General features: G+C 21.6%; 1 protein-coding gene across 1 annotated transcript in view; it reads right to left on the reverse strand.

Moving 5' to 3' along the window:
* LOC107070713 (B9 domain-containing protein 1) overlaps positions 1-15,689 on the reverse strand; it is an 87,600-nt gene that overhangs the window by 40,710 nt on the left and 31,201 nt on the right. The window lies entirely within an intron of this gene.

The following is a 15,689-nucleotide window of genomic DNA, read 5'->3' on the forward strand; positions in this document are numbered from 1 at the left end:
ACCCTTCATGAGTTTGCTTATCTGAAACTTCTCACCGTCGATCAATCGTAAATTTCTATAAACTTTCTACGAATGTATATATGTGTATATGTGTGTGTTTATGTGTGAATGTTCATAAACAAGAATTAAAGTTTTTACTGATATAACCTGCTTTTGTTATACCTGACTAATTTACCTTAACAGAAGGTGAATTTGTTAAGATACATATCATTGTAAAGTGTTCAAATTATTATCATTTTAATAATCCATTTTTAGTAATATTACTGTCGATTACGATAATTATTATCAGATATATTCTAATCATGATAATAATATATTGATTTTATACTCTTATTTATTATTAACAAAAATTGAATAATTTTTTATTTGATTAATTTGATTAAATCAATGAAATTTTTTGGTATAATTATACTTCAACGATATACTAGGAATTTTTGTATATAATTTTAAACTTATTTATTTATTTTTAACTACGAATTATTTATTAATTGTTTTTATGAAAAGTTCAAATGAATGATACAAAAAATAGATGCTATGTTTAAAGGTGAAATCCATTTTCCATTTGTATAGGTATATAGAAATTATTATTATTATGTTTGAAAGATAATATTAAACGATTCTAGATTTTATCATTCATCACGAAAAGAAAGATTACAAATTTGAAGAGAGAAAGAGAGAAACAGAGAGAGAGTTCTTCAACAGTTTGAGAATATTAGTCGTACTTTCTTAGGTTTGACTTTGAAACTTTGAAAATTTCAAAGAGACCTTTTAAGCTCAGTTCTCTTTAAAAAGTAAAAAAAAAAAAAAAACAATCTAACTGTTATATCTTTAACAATAATGTTAAAATAAGTATAGCAATAATATCGTGCACTTAAGTCGGATTAATTCCTTGAAATTTATACAAAAATAATAGAAAGTAGGATAAGGAATATGTGACACTGTATGTAGCAAGGAGGCTATGTTGAAACCCGCGAGGGTAGACATGGAATAAAGATTATCAGTACAAAAATAATAGTAACAATATAATATAATAATACAAATAATATATATATATAATATAAATATATAATAATAATGTTAAATAATAGTAATGCAAGATAAAAAAATATTACATTAAAACATAAACAAAAATAATATAATAATATAAATAATATAACAACAATAATTATTAAAAAATATAATATATCAAATAAAATAAATATTTTCTATAAAATAATTGAAGTGGTTTCATTAGATACTTTCATTTGATACTAACCAATATTTATATTATAGTTTTAGTTTTATGCACCCGATTATGCATCCATGTTTATTCATTGCAATTTTTGTTTCTCCTATTTTTTTTTTTTATATCAAGCTTTTTTACTGTATAGTATTTTATTTAGTATGAAAAAAAAATAAAATTATCAGGATAATCTTCTGATTGATTTATCGTTTTTTTCCCCCTTCAAATTGCTTTGGCAAAATATGTGGAAATATTTTGATAGTCTCGATGTTTCTTTTGAAGAATTTATGTGTGTCACAAGATAATTTCTTTTTTTTTTTATTTTATCTTCTACTTCTTCGAGAATAAACTTCGTTTAGAAGAAAAGTTCGCAAATTTAAAAGTTTCGTCGTCATCGTTGTTTTTATTTGTGGGTGTTGGAGCGGGAAAAGAAGATAGTTGAAGTCGGTTTTTAAATTTACCACGTCGATATATTTTTCTCTTTTTTTAAATTATTGACCAACTTTTATCAAAGACTTTTCTCTCCGTTGGCTTCTTTTTTCCAAATTTGGATAAAAAATACTTTGTGATCAGGTTAAAAGAAATGTTTACATTTAAGATATCCCTCGTTTATTCCAACTTTTTTCATTCTTATTCAGAAAAAAATAAAATACAATAAAAAATCAATATTGAATACCTCACATTACGCATTAATTAATGATTCTCAGATATTGCGATTAATTGAAACAACACTTAACGGAAATATTCAGAACGTAATAAAAAATAATTAAGATAATGATTAGATTATTTTTTAATCATTTTTACGATAAGTATAATGATCTTATGTATATATCATTATCACGAATAATATCAATTTTCCAACGTAACAATAATTATCATATAAATATCTATGTAATAACATTTTTAAGTATATACTTCTTGTTATTTGATTAGATCGATTTTATATTATTTGGTATTGACAAAAAAATAAAATAAAATCATTATAAATATTTAATAAAACTATATTATTAGCTATATTATATTAAATTAAATTATAAAAAATTAAAGTTAAATTTAATTTAATTTAAATTTTAATTATTAATATATATATATATTTATAAAGTATATTTATATATATAATATAAATACATAGTATTATTAAAATATTATTTATATATTATAGTTTAATTATAAATATTATTTAAAAAAATTTAAATCAAATTAAATTAAAGTTAATTAAATAATTAAATTAAATTGTGTTACATTAATGAAATAATTTTCAATGATAGTACACTCTGTATATGTATATATTATAATTTAATACCCTTAAATATTACAAATATCATTTTTTGAAGAATTATTAAAATATTTCTGTTAGATACTCATCGAATAATTTAGTAACCGTAGTAAACCTTGTTATACCTTTTCCACAGCACATTTTCGTTTTATTTCTTTTCTATAATCTTCATAATAATCTACTTTCTTGGACTTTGAAACATTATAATGAAGTGCTTTCAAGTAATACGATTTGAGAGATACAGAGAGAGAGATAAAATCTAGAGTAATATCAGTTTATATACTACATATTTCAGTATTTCAATTGAGTTACACAATGTTTATTATGCGACAATGAAACTTTTACCTTTTACTGAATATTATTATTTTGCAAATGAGTTCTTTTTTTCTTTTTTTGTAATTTTAAGAAGGAAACAAAAACTAGATGAAAAATGTATTATCTTTTTTTTACGATAATTTTAAGGAACAAGATAGATAGATAGAATATTTAATGAAGTAATTAACAAATACAAATACAGAGTTAGAAAATGATTGAGTTGAGAGAACGTTGATCTAATCGTACAAAACAATCATTTGTTTTTCTTCTTCTTTTTCTTCTTCTATTTCTTCTTTTTAACGATAAATTGAGAAAAATCTGTAATATCATCCATGATGTTATTACACTCGAGTTAAAAAAGAGAGTAAATATCAAAGATGAACATAATTGCGTAATACATCTGTCAAATAGACGAGACATTTTTCTTCTTTTATCTTCTTCTATTTTTTTTTTCGTCTACTTTTATATAAGACGTACAACCTGTATATAATCTCGACCGGTTTTCTACGAGCTTTCTATCTTTTATTTGATTTTATTTTATTTTTTTTTTTTTTTTGTATTTACCAACAAGATCAGAGATCCGCATCAGATTTCACAAATAAGATCAGCTTGTTTTTTGCTCTACATTTATTTACCTACATATAGCTGGATTCTAACTTATTGCAATTGGTCCAGAGAGTCTTCAAGATTCTCTGGATTCAAAATCGATTCGTATAGTTTTTCTTTTCTTTCTTTTCTTTATATATATCTTGTAAGTAGTTCTATTTCGATTCCTCTTATCTTATAGTTCGAATCAAGTAGGTATGTATACTTTTTCACTTTGAAAATAAATCCTATTAACAGACGTATCGTAAATCTCTGTTTTAATCGAATTTATTTTAAAGAAAGAAAAAATAAAGAAAAAAAGAAAGAAACAAAATAAAAATATACAATTAAAAAAATATCAAACAAAAAAAATTAGGGAAATAATAAATAAACTTCAATTATTTTTCTTTTTTTTTTTTTATCAAATCTCCAATAAGATTCGATAACATATGTGAATTATATATTATGCATAACATATTATAGTATAAATATTTTAAGGTATAATATTTTTATATTATTATATTTAATATAATTATAGTATAAATATATTTAAGTAAATTATTAATTTAAATTAATTATTAACGAATTAATAATTTAATTATTTATTTAATTGTAAGTAAAGCTCAAATTCGTTTTTCAATTACCTAAGATTACTAGAAATTTAATAAAATAAATACTAGATCTAATAAAAAAAAAAAAAAGAGAAACATTGAAACTGTGTTCAACAGCATAGAAAAGTTTCTGCAGTGTTTCGTGTTGGAAATCGGTTTTAAAAGTTTAAAATAAAAAATAAAAATGCATGTGGTAAAAGTGCAGTAACGAAGGTTAGCCTTCAGGTGATGCTATAAGGGTAGGTGGGGGGAGAGAGAAGAGGGTGGAAAGGTGAGAACAAGATATCTTTAAAGCTTACTATCCCACTACCTTCATTTTTTTTTTTTTTTACTTTTCCAACTATTGATATTTTTTACAAGCTCTTTTTCTTTCTCTAACGCATACACAAACACATGCATACTTTCGTTTAAACTTTCCCTTTTTTCACGAGCGTGTGTATGTGTGTTTGGGTGCGTATTTTCTTTTTTTGCGGATCCTATTTTCTTACCCCACTTTTACTTTCTTTCATTCTTTTTTTTCTCTTTGAAACTTGTACGTTTGTATATATAATGTCTAACAATCCCCTGCGTTTACGTACCCGTTGACGATGAACGACGAGGGTCGTACAAAAAGTTGAAAAAAAAAAAAATACTAAAAGAAGAATAAAGAATGAAAAATAGAAAGACACACACACACACACACACACACACACACACACACACACACAAAGGGAGAAAAAAATACTAGTGCACGAACGATCTATTCTGAAAAAAAGATATGTGTTTCTTTTTTTGTGTTTTTTTTTTTTTTTTTACTAAATTTTAAAATAAAAGATAAGTTATATTAGAAAATGTATTTCTTTAGATTTTTTTATTCTATCTTATTCCTTGAATAAAGACTACTAATTTACTAATTTATAAATTAGTATTAGTATTATTTACTAATACTATTTTACTACTAATAATAATTTATATAATAATTTTAACAATTGTTAAATAATAATATATTTTACTAATACTATTATTATTTACTAATACTATTTGTTAATGAGCGTATAAAATTTGTGTAAAAAAAAATATATTGTAGTTAATATTTAGGGGGTGTGATGAAGTGGGGGTTCATGAATCTATCTCTCTCTCTCTCTCTCTCTCTCTCTCTCTCTCTCTCTCTATTTCTCCTTTGACAGTGAAATTTCTCTTATGATTTAATCGATTAGTTGTTAGACTTGTATACAAGTTGTACATCAAAGTTGGTTAACGATGACACACACGTTAAAGATGATATTATTATAATTATTATTATTATTAGGTAACTTAGCATATTAATTAATGTATCCTTTGGCAATTTCATGAAGAATTAATTAGACAATATATATTGAAAATTGATTGATTGATAGATTTTTCGATATTCATATTGATCAATCACATGCATTTTGAGATCGTTTAAGATCTTACCCGTAAAACAACATTTATGGTTAGTTCCAGTTTGAAAGTGAAGTTTTGACAGAATGACAGGGTTTAAATTTATAAAGAAAATATCTTTGATCGATGAGAAAAATACTATGATGCTATATTAGGTAATGAAAGTATACTTTCTTTTTTATTTTATTTATTTATAAAATGAAGAATCATAAGAAATAAGGACACTTGAATTATCTCCTTCATTTATATAATCATAAGAAAAAAAAGAGAAAAAATTTATGCTTTTGTAAGTAATATAAAAAAATGTAACGCTCGAATGATTTGTTTCTTGAAAGTTGTCATATTATTTTTTACAAAGTTTTCATTACTTAGAATTTATTTATTAAATAAAACTCAATAAAACTAATCGAATGGTTTTTATATTAATTGAAATTCCTATGAATTTTTGCCTGTACAAAAATAAAATATTAATAAATATTATAAACATAGTATAAATCAAAATTAAATCTTAACAAAATGTAACATCTATTAAATTAGAAAAAAGAAGAAGAGGAGATGAAAAAAAAAAGAAATAAAATCGAACTTGAGTTGATTATTTTTTTAAGAAAATAGAAATAGTTTTGTAAAAAGAGTCGCACAGAAAATAAATGATCATGTCTGAAGTTAAATTGAAAATGTAAGTACATACTCGAAAGAAATAAAGAAAAAGAGAGAGAATGTCAAGAAAATAGAAACTTTAATTAAGAAATAAAGAAGGAAAGAAAGAACGAAAGACAAGAAGAACGAAACAAAAAAAAGAACAGGTTAAAGTTAATAACAAAATAATAAGAAAGTAACATTGTTACGTCGATAATCGAACACCAATGTTAAATTAAAGGGATTGTCGTTGAAATGTCTTAGATAAAAGTGTCTCAAAAATCTATCTGATTATTTTCTGTTAAAAATACTACAAACAATCTAAAAAAAAAAAAACTTGGTCTAATTATCACGATTGATTAATTTATTGTTTTTTTTTTTTTAATAAATTCAATCGATTTAATATATTAAACAATTCGAATATGTATCTACGTTTCACAATTAATTTAAAGAAATAATATGTTCTTGAAGATAAGTAATAACATTTTATCGAGATAGCACTAGGGAGGCTTTATGGATTGTCTCACTTGCATGGATTTATCCACGTACTACTCGAAATGTAAACAAAGCTTTAGACACCTTGACCAGCTTTAATTTATCCCTTCGGTGTTCACGTTTACTCTACTATCATCCACGATGTTGACCTTATTAAACGAACACGTAACAATTTTCTAGCAAATAGGCTTTCCACCAAGGCCCATATTCTAACAAATTATATCTCCACTTTTATTACATTTATATATGTCTATATATGTATATATAAATTATATATTATATACATGGTAAGGTAAGATCTTAAACGATTACACATATGTTTTATTATTATTATTATTATTATTATTATTATTATTATTATTAAATATATATATATAGATATGTATTTATGTATATACTCATTATCAATACTTTGTTTCACTTATTAATACATACTATGTTCTTTTTCTTATTATTATTTTTTTCTTATCTTATTTTTTATTCTCTGTTATCCAATATATTTGTAAAAAAAAAAAAACAAATAAATCAAAAAGAAAAGAAAGTAAAAGATAAAAAAAGGAAGAAGCATTTGTAGAGCAATATGATGATAATAATAATAAAAATAATATAATAATAATAATATAATAATTGTGATTTGCTAGAAGAAAATATATATATTGGAAAATCTTCTTTAATAAATCAGAATTATTGGATGTTTTTCCTTATAACCAATTAAATTTCTTTTTTCTTTAATCCTTTTTATAATACAAAATTTTAATTTTCTAAAAGAAAATATATATTGGAAAATCTTTTAACAAATATTTATCAGATGTTTTTCTTTACAACCATTTACAATTTTTTTTTCTTTTAGTCCTTTAATTTTTTTTTTTTTTTACTTTTTAATATCATTTATTTTTGATTGAAAAAGAAAATTGTTTTAAATTAACATTGAAAATAATTAAACGTCTACGATAATTTTATTGAGAAAAAAAATAGAAAAGAGAAAGAAAGAGGAAACGAAAGTACGAGGTGAATAAAATTAGTTTTGAAAATGAGATAGTAATTTTGTTTGTCGAGCTCAATCACGATGATGATGATGATGATGAATATTACACAGTATAAAAATATTCACTTATGTAAATTTATAATAATCCGGAAATCGATTAGATTGAAAGGAAATCGAAAAAAAAACACCTAGAAACAATACAAGAAAATAAATTTAAAAAAATAAAATGAAAGTAGAAAGTGATTTTTTATATATATATATATATATATTTTTTTTTTTATAACATAGTTAGTTGATTAAATATTCTATATACGATGATTCATCAATATCATACTAATCGAATGATTAATAACATGATTCCAAACCTTGTACGCGACCGAGATATTAAAATTTTTGTTCAAGTTCGTTGATGTTAATAATTCGAAGAAAAATTTTTTATTTAGAATAATCATCGTTGTCTCGTATAAATAAATTATTATATCATGAAATATTCATTAAAGTTATGAGGAAGTATTTTAAAAATGATTAGATTAGTTTTCTTAATGGTTTTCGTCGAAGATGTTATTGATGATAATGAATTTTTTTTCGTTTTCTTATCAAACGATACAAATTTGCACATTGTCAAAACGAATATTGATTATTATTATTATTATTCTGATTATTTCTTAGAAAAGGTTTCTTTTTTCCTTTTTTTTATTTTCGAGTTTTCCTTCTTTGTATTTCATATCACTTTAGTCAGAAATTCGCACAAATGTTTATAATAAATTGATAAAATTGATAATATATGTAAGAGGAAACACACGAATAACGATTTAAAATATTTCTTTAAAAATATTCTTTTTTTAACGTATGATAATTAATTGCAACACGTGAAACAAAACTTTCGTTTTTTTAACAAAAACGTTTGTTAAAGAGGTAATTATTTAAATTTGTCCTCGAGTTGTCCAAAAAAAATAGTGTAACGGTTTGTTAACAAGTTAGGAATAAAAAAAAAATAAATAAAACGAGATAAAATTTATATGTTGTATCCAGAATGTAAATGTAAAACGATAAGTTATACTGTTGAGTATATATATATATATATATATATATATATATATATATATGTACTACAATGTCTACATATACTTATGTATATAAATACATGAAATTCGTTGTTTCGGTTAACAGGTGGTAATTAATTGTGATACCTTTCAAGGCTCGACGTAGACCGATTGTATGTTAGCTAAATAGATTATTTTTGTTAAACAATTAATCCGCATAAAAAAAAAATTAAAAAAAATAAAAAGAAACAAAATCCCTAAATTATTATAATTATATGTGTATATTATACGTGTATATTATATATATATTTTAAATTTAAACTTTTTTTCAAAAAATATAATTTTTTTGCAATTATTTTTTATTAAATTAAATTATTATTATTGAAAAATCTTTTACCATCTATAATATTATATAATATTATTAATATAATATATCATATAATATTTTTATTATATTATATTATATAATATTTTTATTATGTTATATTATATTATATATTGTTTTATTATATTATTTTATATAATATTTAAAAAGAAATAGAAACTAATGTAATATACCATAAAATAATAATTTATTGGTAAAACTAAATTCGTATAAAAAATAATAATAATAATAATAATAAAAATATATTATATTGCAAGTTTTACCTATAAAAATTGAAGTAACACACATTCATTATTTTAAAACATTTTATTAAAATACCATTAAGATCAAAGATATTATTAATCTTTATATTATAGTATACAATATATGTTTTAAGATTTAGTTGAGATTTTACTATTTGTAATAGAATTAATGACTATGTGGTTTTGTCGCATAATCCTTTGAAAAGTATAGCTGGGTAATTTTGAGATATGTGATAACGTAAAGGGAAACAAGGTTTCAAAAAAAAGATATTGGCACCGTTTGCGTGATAACGAGCAATCCGGTTTTACTACTACGTGCTGAGAGAAAAAACAACCCTCTCCTTACGTTGTAAAAATTGGAAAAATAGATGACAGGAGCTTACGAAAAAGATAGAAAGATAGAGAAAGAAATAGTGCAAATAGTCTCATGATTTCTTCGGATAATTTAAAATTATTATTTTAGAACAAATTCCGGAGATATGATATTTTTTTCATGATTTATGAAATTTATATATTTTTTATATTTTATAAAAATTATATAATTTATAAATTATATTAATTTATTTATAATATTGAATTAATAATTTAATTTATATTCGTAACTTTTTATAAAATTATTTAACAAACATGATTCAAACATTCCACCAAGAGACAATTATTTAATATAATTTAAAACAAATGTTCGATAAAAATTAATTAATTAAATATTATTATTTAAGATCATTTATAAAATGAAATAAATTTAAAATACAATCTCATTCAAAACCAAGATTCTACGACCGTTTAATATAATTAAAAACAAATGTTCGATAATAATTAATTAATTGAAATACAATCATTCAAAGTTGACGTATATAAATTTTGCAATAACAATTTAAATATCTTATCTAGATAATTGGTTAACTATATATTATCGAATATTATTATTTCATCGTGTTATTTTTTTTTTAACATACAATATTAATCATCGGTTATTTCAATTCATTATGAATATTTTATATTTTTATCATTCTTACATATTAACAGCTTGAGTTGTTTTTTTATTCTTACGTGTATAATAATATATACACATATCATCACACAGGATTATTAAAATAAAACGAAATTAATTATATACTACGTTTAACGTAACAAACATTCTTTCTTATACGATATGTAAAATATCTTTGTCTTTTTCTGAAACGTAATTATTTTTCATGATTAGAAAATTATCATTGCATAAGATTCTAATTAAATTATTAAGATCCGGTTATACATCAATTGTTACCATTGATTATTTTTATTATTTTTTTTTATTATCGTATCTCATTATTATTTTCATATTAAAATAAATATTCGTATTATTCATATTTAATACGATATGATAAAAAGATGATGAAAAAATATGAAAAATACGAAATGATAAAAGGAAACAGAAAAGAAAGAATATAAAATCTTTTATCAATATGGTTCAGCTATTAAAATACGAAAAGGGAGGAAAAGGATTCCATTAAAGAAGAAAAAACAAAAAATAAAATAACGAAATAAAAAAAACATTCTAATCGCGTGGTAGTTATAGCTACAGTTCGTTCGATGAGAAAAGTGGTCTCTCTTTTTATCCTGTGTCTCTACTTTTTTATTCTCTTTTTATTAAAATAATGAATTCCTATTCGTAGTATGTATATATGTACATATATACCTATATCGAAACTTGACTCTCGGAAAAAAATCAATCAACGTATGAAATACCTTTCAGGGGTGAGTTAGTTACTTGGATAGCAGAGACAGTTTCAAGCTTTTAGTTTTGAAAAAGAAACCTAATAAAAAAATATATATATATATAGTTATATAATAGTTTAATATATAGTAATATATTATATTTTTTTTTAATAAATATATATAATATATATTTTAATTGCTAAAATATTTTATATTTTATATATTTAATATTTAAATTATTTTATTATTTTATTTATTTATTTTATTTTATTTTCTATATTTAATATATAAAATATTCTATACATAATAAATTTTATATATAAAAAAATGCATTATTTATTATAATATATTATTTATATTATTTATTATTATATATTATTTATTATATAAATACAATATATTCTTATATATATATATATATATATATTGTTTTAAAATATAATATTTAATATTATATATGTTTATATAATTTCTTCACTCTCTCTTTATAATTCTACAAATAAAAAATATATATAATATAAATAATATATAAAAATACCTAACGATTGATTTATAAAATTTCAACGTATTGTCATTTGTTATAAAAAAAAAAAAAAGATTAAGAACAAAATCTCCTCTGTTACGTTTCCTATCGCGAAGAAGAATTTTCTTGCATTAAAACGACTTTTCTCTCTTTTCTTTTTTTTATTTATATTTTTTCTTTTTTTTCATTTACTTTCATTTTTTATCTTTTTTTTTATTCTTTTCGGTAGATTTTATTAGTGATAAATCTTGTATGCAAATATCTAGGAACGTTTCATCGGCAGTTTGCATCGGAAATGAGTTCTACGTTGATCGAATAAAACTTTGCGAAGAATCGATAGCGTTATTTTTTTCATTTGCCCTTTTTTTACCGCCATCCTCCCCCTTCTTCTCCCCTTCTCCTCCCCCTTCTCTTCTTTTCCCTTCCACACTTTTCTTTTCTTTCACCGAAAAAAGAACCAATGAGTTTGCTCTGTGACGATTTTTAAGGCTTCCATCCTCTTCCTCTCTTACTCTTACCCTTAACCCTTTTTTATTTTCTATTTCTGTTACTCTGATCCTCCCTTTTTTTCTTTTTTTTCTATTTATTCTTATTTATCTTCTCTCTTTCTTTCTAATTATGCAAATGAAAAAATAATTAACCAAAATTATATGAAATTAATTAATTAATTATCTCGTGCAAAAACAAACAATGGAATTAAAGGTAAATAGGTGTAAAAGTCATGGGCACGTACTCTTACTAAGGTAAGAATTAATTTAGTCGGTTTGGTTTTGTCAAACTAATTTTACAAACGTGGAAAATAAAATGGGATAAAGGTCGTTAAAATGTCGTAAGTTTAGTGACAAATTAAAGTCATTAGTTTTTACTCAAATGCATTAGTTTCTAATCTTAATGCAGTTTTTCTATCTGTTTTTTTTTTTTTACTTTGTAGCCTCGATCGAATTTATTTTATTAGCATTAGTATTTAACTAAAAAGAAAAAAATGAAACAAAATTGACAATAATTTAAAAACAAAGTAAATAATGTTAAGTGCATTATTAATTAAAAAATATATTTAATTAATATTCGATATTAATTATTACGTTGAATAAGAATTATTGATAATTACGAAATAATAATTAGAAATATAATTATGTTACCAGAATAATATATATGTATATGTTCTCAGTAATAAAATTAAAAAAAAGAGATACTTTCATTTAAGTATCATTAAAATTTTTTTCTTAAAAAGCATAACTTGGGTTCGTTTGCTGTAGTCTCATTAATACTTATCACCATAATATATAAACACAAGCATTTGTGGTACTTCGAAGGTTTGAGTGACCCTCGTAAAGTGGGCTATCGTAACATTCATCCTCGAAACGCTTATCTATTATAAGTTATGTCAAAATTTAAGATATACGAAGTGTAACACGTACACCAAAAAAAAGGGATCCTCTCTGCTTTGAATAACAAATTTTTAAAATTTTTTAAACAACTGTGTGTATATATAAATATATTTAAATAAAATATAATCAATTCAAATGTTGAATAATTTTTGTTTGCAAATATTTTGTAAAACTTTAACTTCAATTTTAATTCAGATCTACGTTTTCTTATTTTATTTTTGTTTTTTTTTGTTTTCTTCAATTCTTTCTAAAATAATTGTATAATAAATTAAGGATTAATTTTATTAATAAATATAATTAATTAACAATCTAGAAATTATAATTCAATATAGAAACGTATTGACAAATATTTTTAAATTTATATTCACTTTCATCACGCGAATGTTTAGTAAATTATTGAAACTTGATAATGTTAAATCAATAATATAAACTTTTGTAATTATATATCCTACATTTTATAATTTATTCTCAACATTTTTTCTTTCGATAATAAATTATTCGTTAAATCGAAAAGAATTTCTTTTCCTTTAATCAAATCACGATTTAGATTTTGCACCCACGAACTTGTCAAATGCAAAGAACAAAGTTTCTTATTTGTTTGTGTTTCTTTTTCTTTTTTTCATTGCCACTTCGGTTTGTTACATTGTAACAATGATGAAGGGAGAAAATAATTCAAATACTTAGATCTATAAATTATTTTTGTTGAACAAATTGAATAAAGGGTGCAATGTTAAATGAAAAAAATTATTGATAAAATTTATAATCGTTGCTAGTATAAATAAAAATATGAATTGTATGTAATTGCTTTTATTTTTTTTTTTTTTTAAACGATCCTAAGTATATCGAACATTTTATAACCATGGTCAACACAAAATGCTCGTTTTGCAAAATAATTATTTGCATAAAACATTTAACGTTCCAAATACCTTATCAACGACACCTTTATCGAACTTCTTTGACCATTTATTATTTTTTTTACTTGAAATAAACAAAATTTACTTGAAATTGTTATTATACAAATATTACTAATTTTTCTATATATATACATATTTATTATTTTCATGCATTTTTATCAAAATTATCATAAAACCGAAGACTCATCAATATTAATGATTTTATTTATAGAAATAAATATTAATATATAAATAAATATATATTATAAATATAATAATTATTATATATTTAATATTAGTTATAATATAATAAAATTATTATATATTTATATATTATTATATAAATAAATATATTATAATATATATTATAAATATATATAATATATATATTATAAATAAATATATAAAACGTTTAATATTTTAAATAAATATTTAATTTTTATGATAACTAGTGTGAACACTAGTATAATTATTATTGATTAATAATGTATTAATGTTTATTTAATTTTTAATTCATTTTATTGATGATTAATTCAACTAACGATTCATTGACGTGAATTTGCATGAGTTGTACTATACTTGGAGTAAAGATATATCTATACATGTATATAGGTACATATGTATATATGTATACAGTCATATCGGTTTTACGAATCTTCTTCCATGGAATAAATTTCCGCGTTAACGTGTTGTGCTTTACATTCTAATTACCGTTCGAAGTCCTGTTTGATAGTTGTTATCCGAAGGATCTATCACTTACGTGTGTATCCTTATTCATACTAAACTAAAATATTACGTAGACGTAAAATAGGGAAACACTTTATTCTTACGTATTGGTAAACACTAATTTAACAAAAAATACTAAAAATATGGTAAATCCAATGAATGAGTAATTAGATTGAAATGATAATTTTATAAATCCTGTTTAAATTATTATTATTATTATATATATTAAATATGGTAATATTTAAATAAATTTTATATATTTCTTATATATTTTAAATATTTTAAAATAATTTAATATAAAAATATTTAATATTTTAATATGAAAATATTTAACAGTAATTATATTAAATATATTAAATTTAATTATTATTAAATATTATATACAGATAATTTTATGTATAACTATATATAATTGTTAGCATAGTATACTTTATATATAATACTAATATACTTATTATTAAATATGTTAATTAAAATAAAAAAGTTTATATTTTAGAATAAAACAAACGTAGATAAAATATATATATATATATATATATATATATATATATATATATATATATATATATATATATATATGTATGTATAATAGTTTAATGAGATGTTCTGTTTTAATTTGTGATTATCAGATGCATTTATGATAAATCCTTCATTGTCGTAGGCATCCTTGAGCATGCGTCTTTGTAAGCAAAATTTATTATACCAGTAGTGATGATGATACTTAAATTTATGTTTCTTCGTTTTCTACCGTTTCTTACTAAACTCAACAGTTTTTTTACATTAAATATTATTGTTTAAGCATTCCCATCTCATTGTCAGATGAGGTCGTTTAGATTTTGTAGATGAATATTTATCACCAAGTGTATTTAAAAATATTTCAATTATATTTTATATTAACCTTTTTTATTAATTTTTATATTATTATCTAGTAATAGTTTATCCCTTCTTTCATACTTTTAAACATTTCATATCTAGATTCATATTTTCCATGTAAAATTTCTATTTTTTATAAAACACCTGATAAAGATATTTGTACTTCAAGTACAATATTATCGCGCGCGCGCGATCGTATGTTTTATTATCCTTTGAAAATTTCCATTTACGTAAAATAAACAAAATGCATTTCCTTTAATTGTTCTTATCATCCTTAAACAAAAAAATAAAATAAAAATAAAATAAAAAAAAAGTCAAAGCAATGAAAGAAAAGTAATCGGAAAGATATGTAATATAAGTAATCATGTGATATAGTAGATATCGTTTTGAAC

Source organism: Polistes dominula, unplaced genomic scaffold (genome assembly GCF_049000335.1).
Source record: "Polistes dominula isolate Pdom_NZ unplaced genomic scaffold, Pdom_raw_medaka contig_12, whole genome shotgun sequence".
Lineage (NCBI taxonomy): Eukaryota > Metazoa > Arthropoda > Insecta > Hymenoptera > Vespidae > Polistes > Polistes dominula.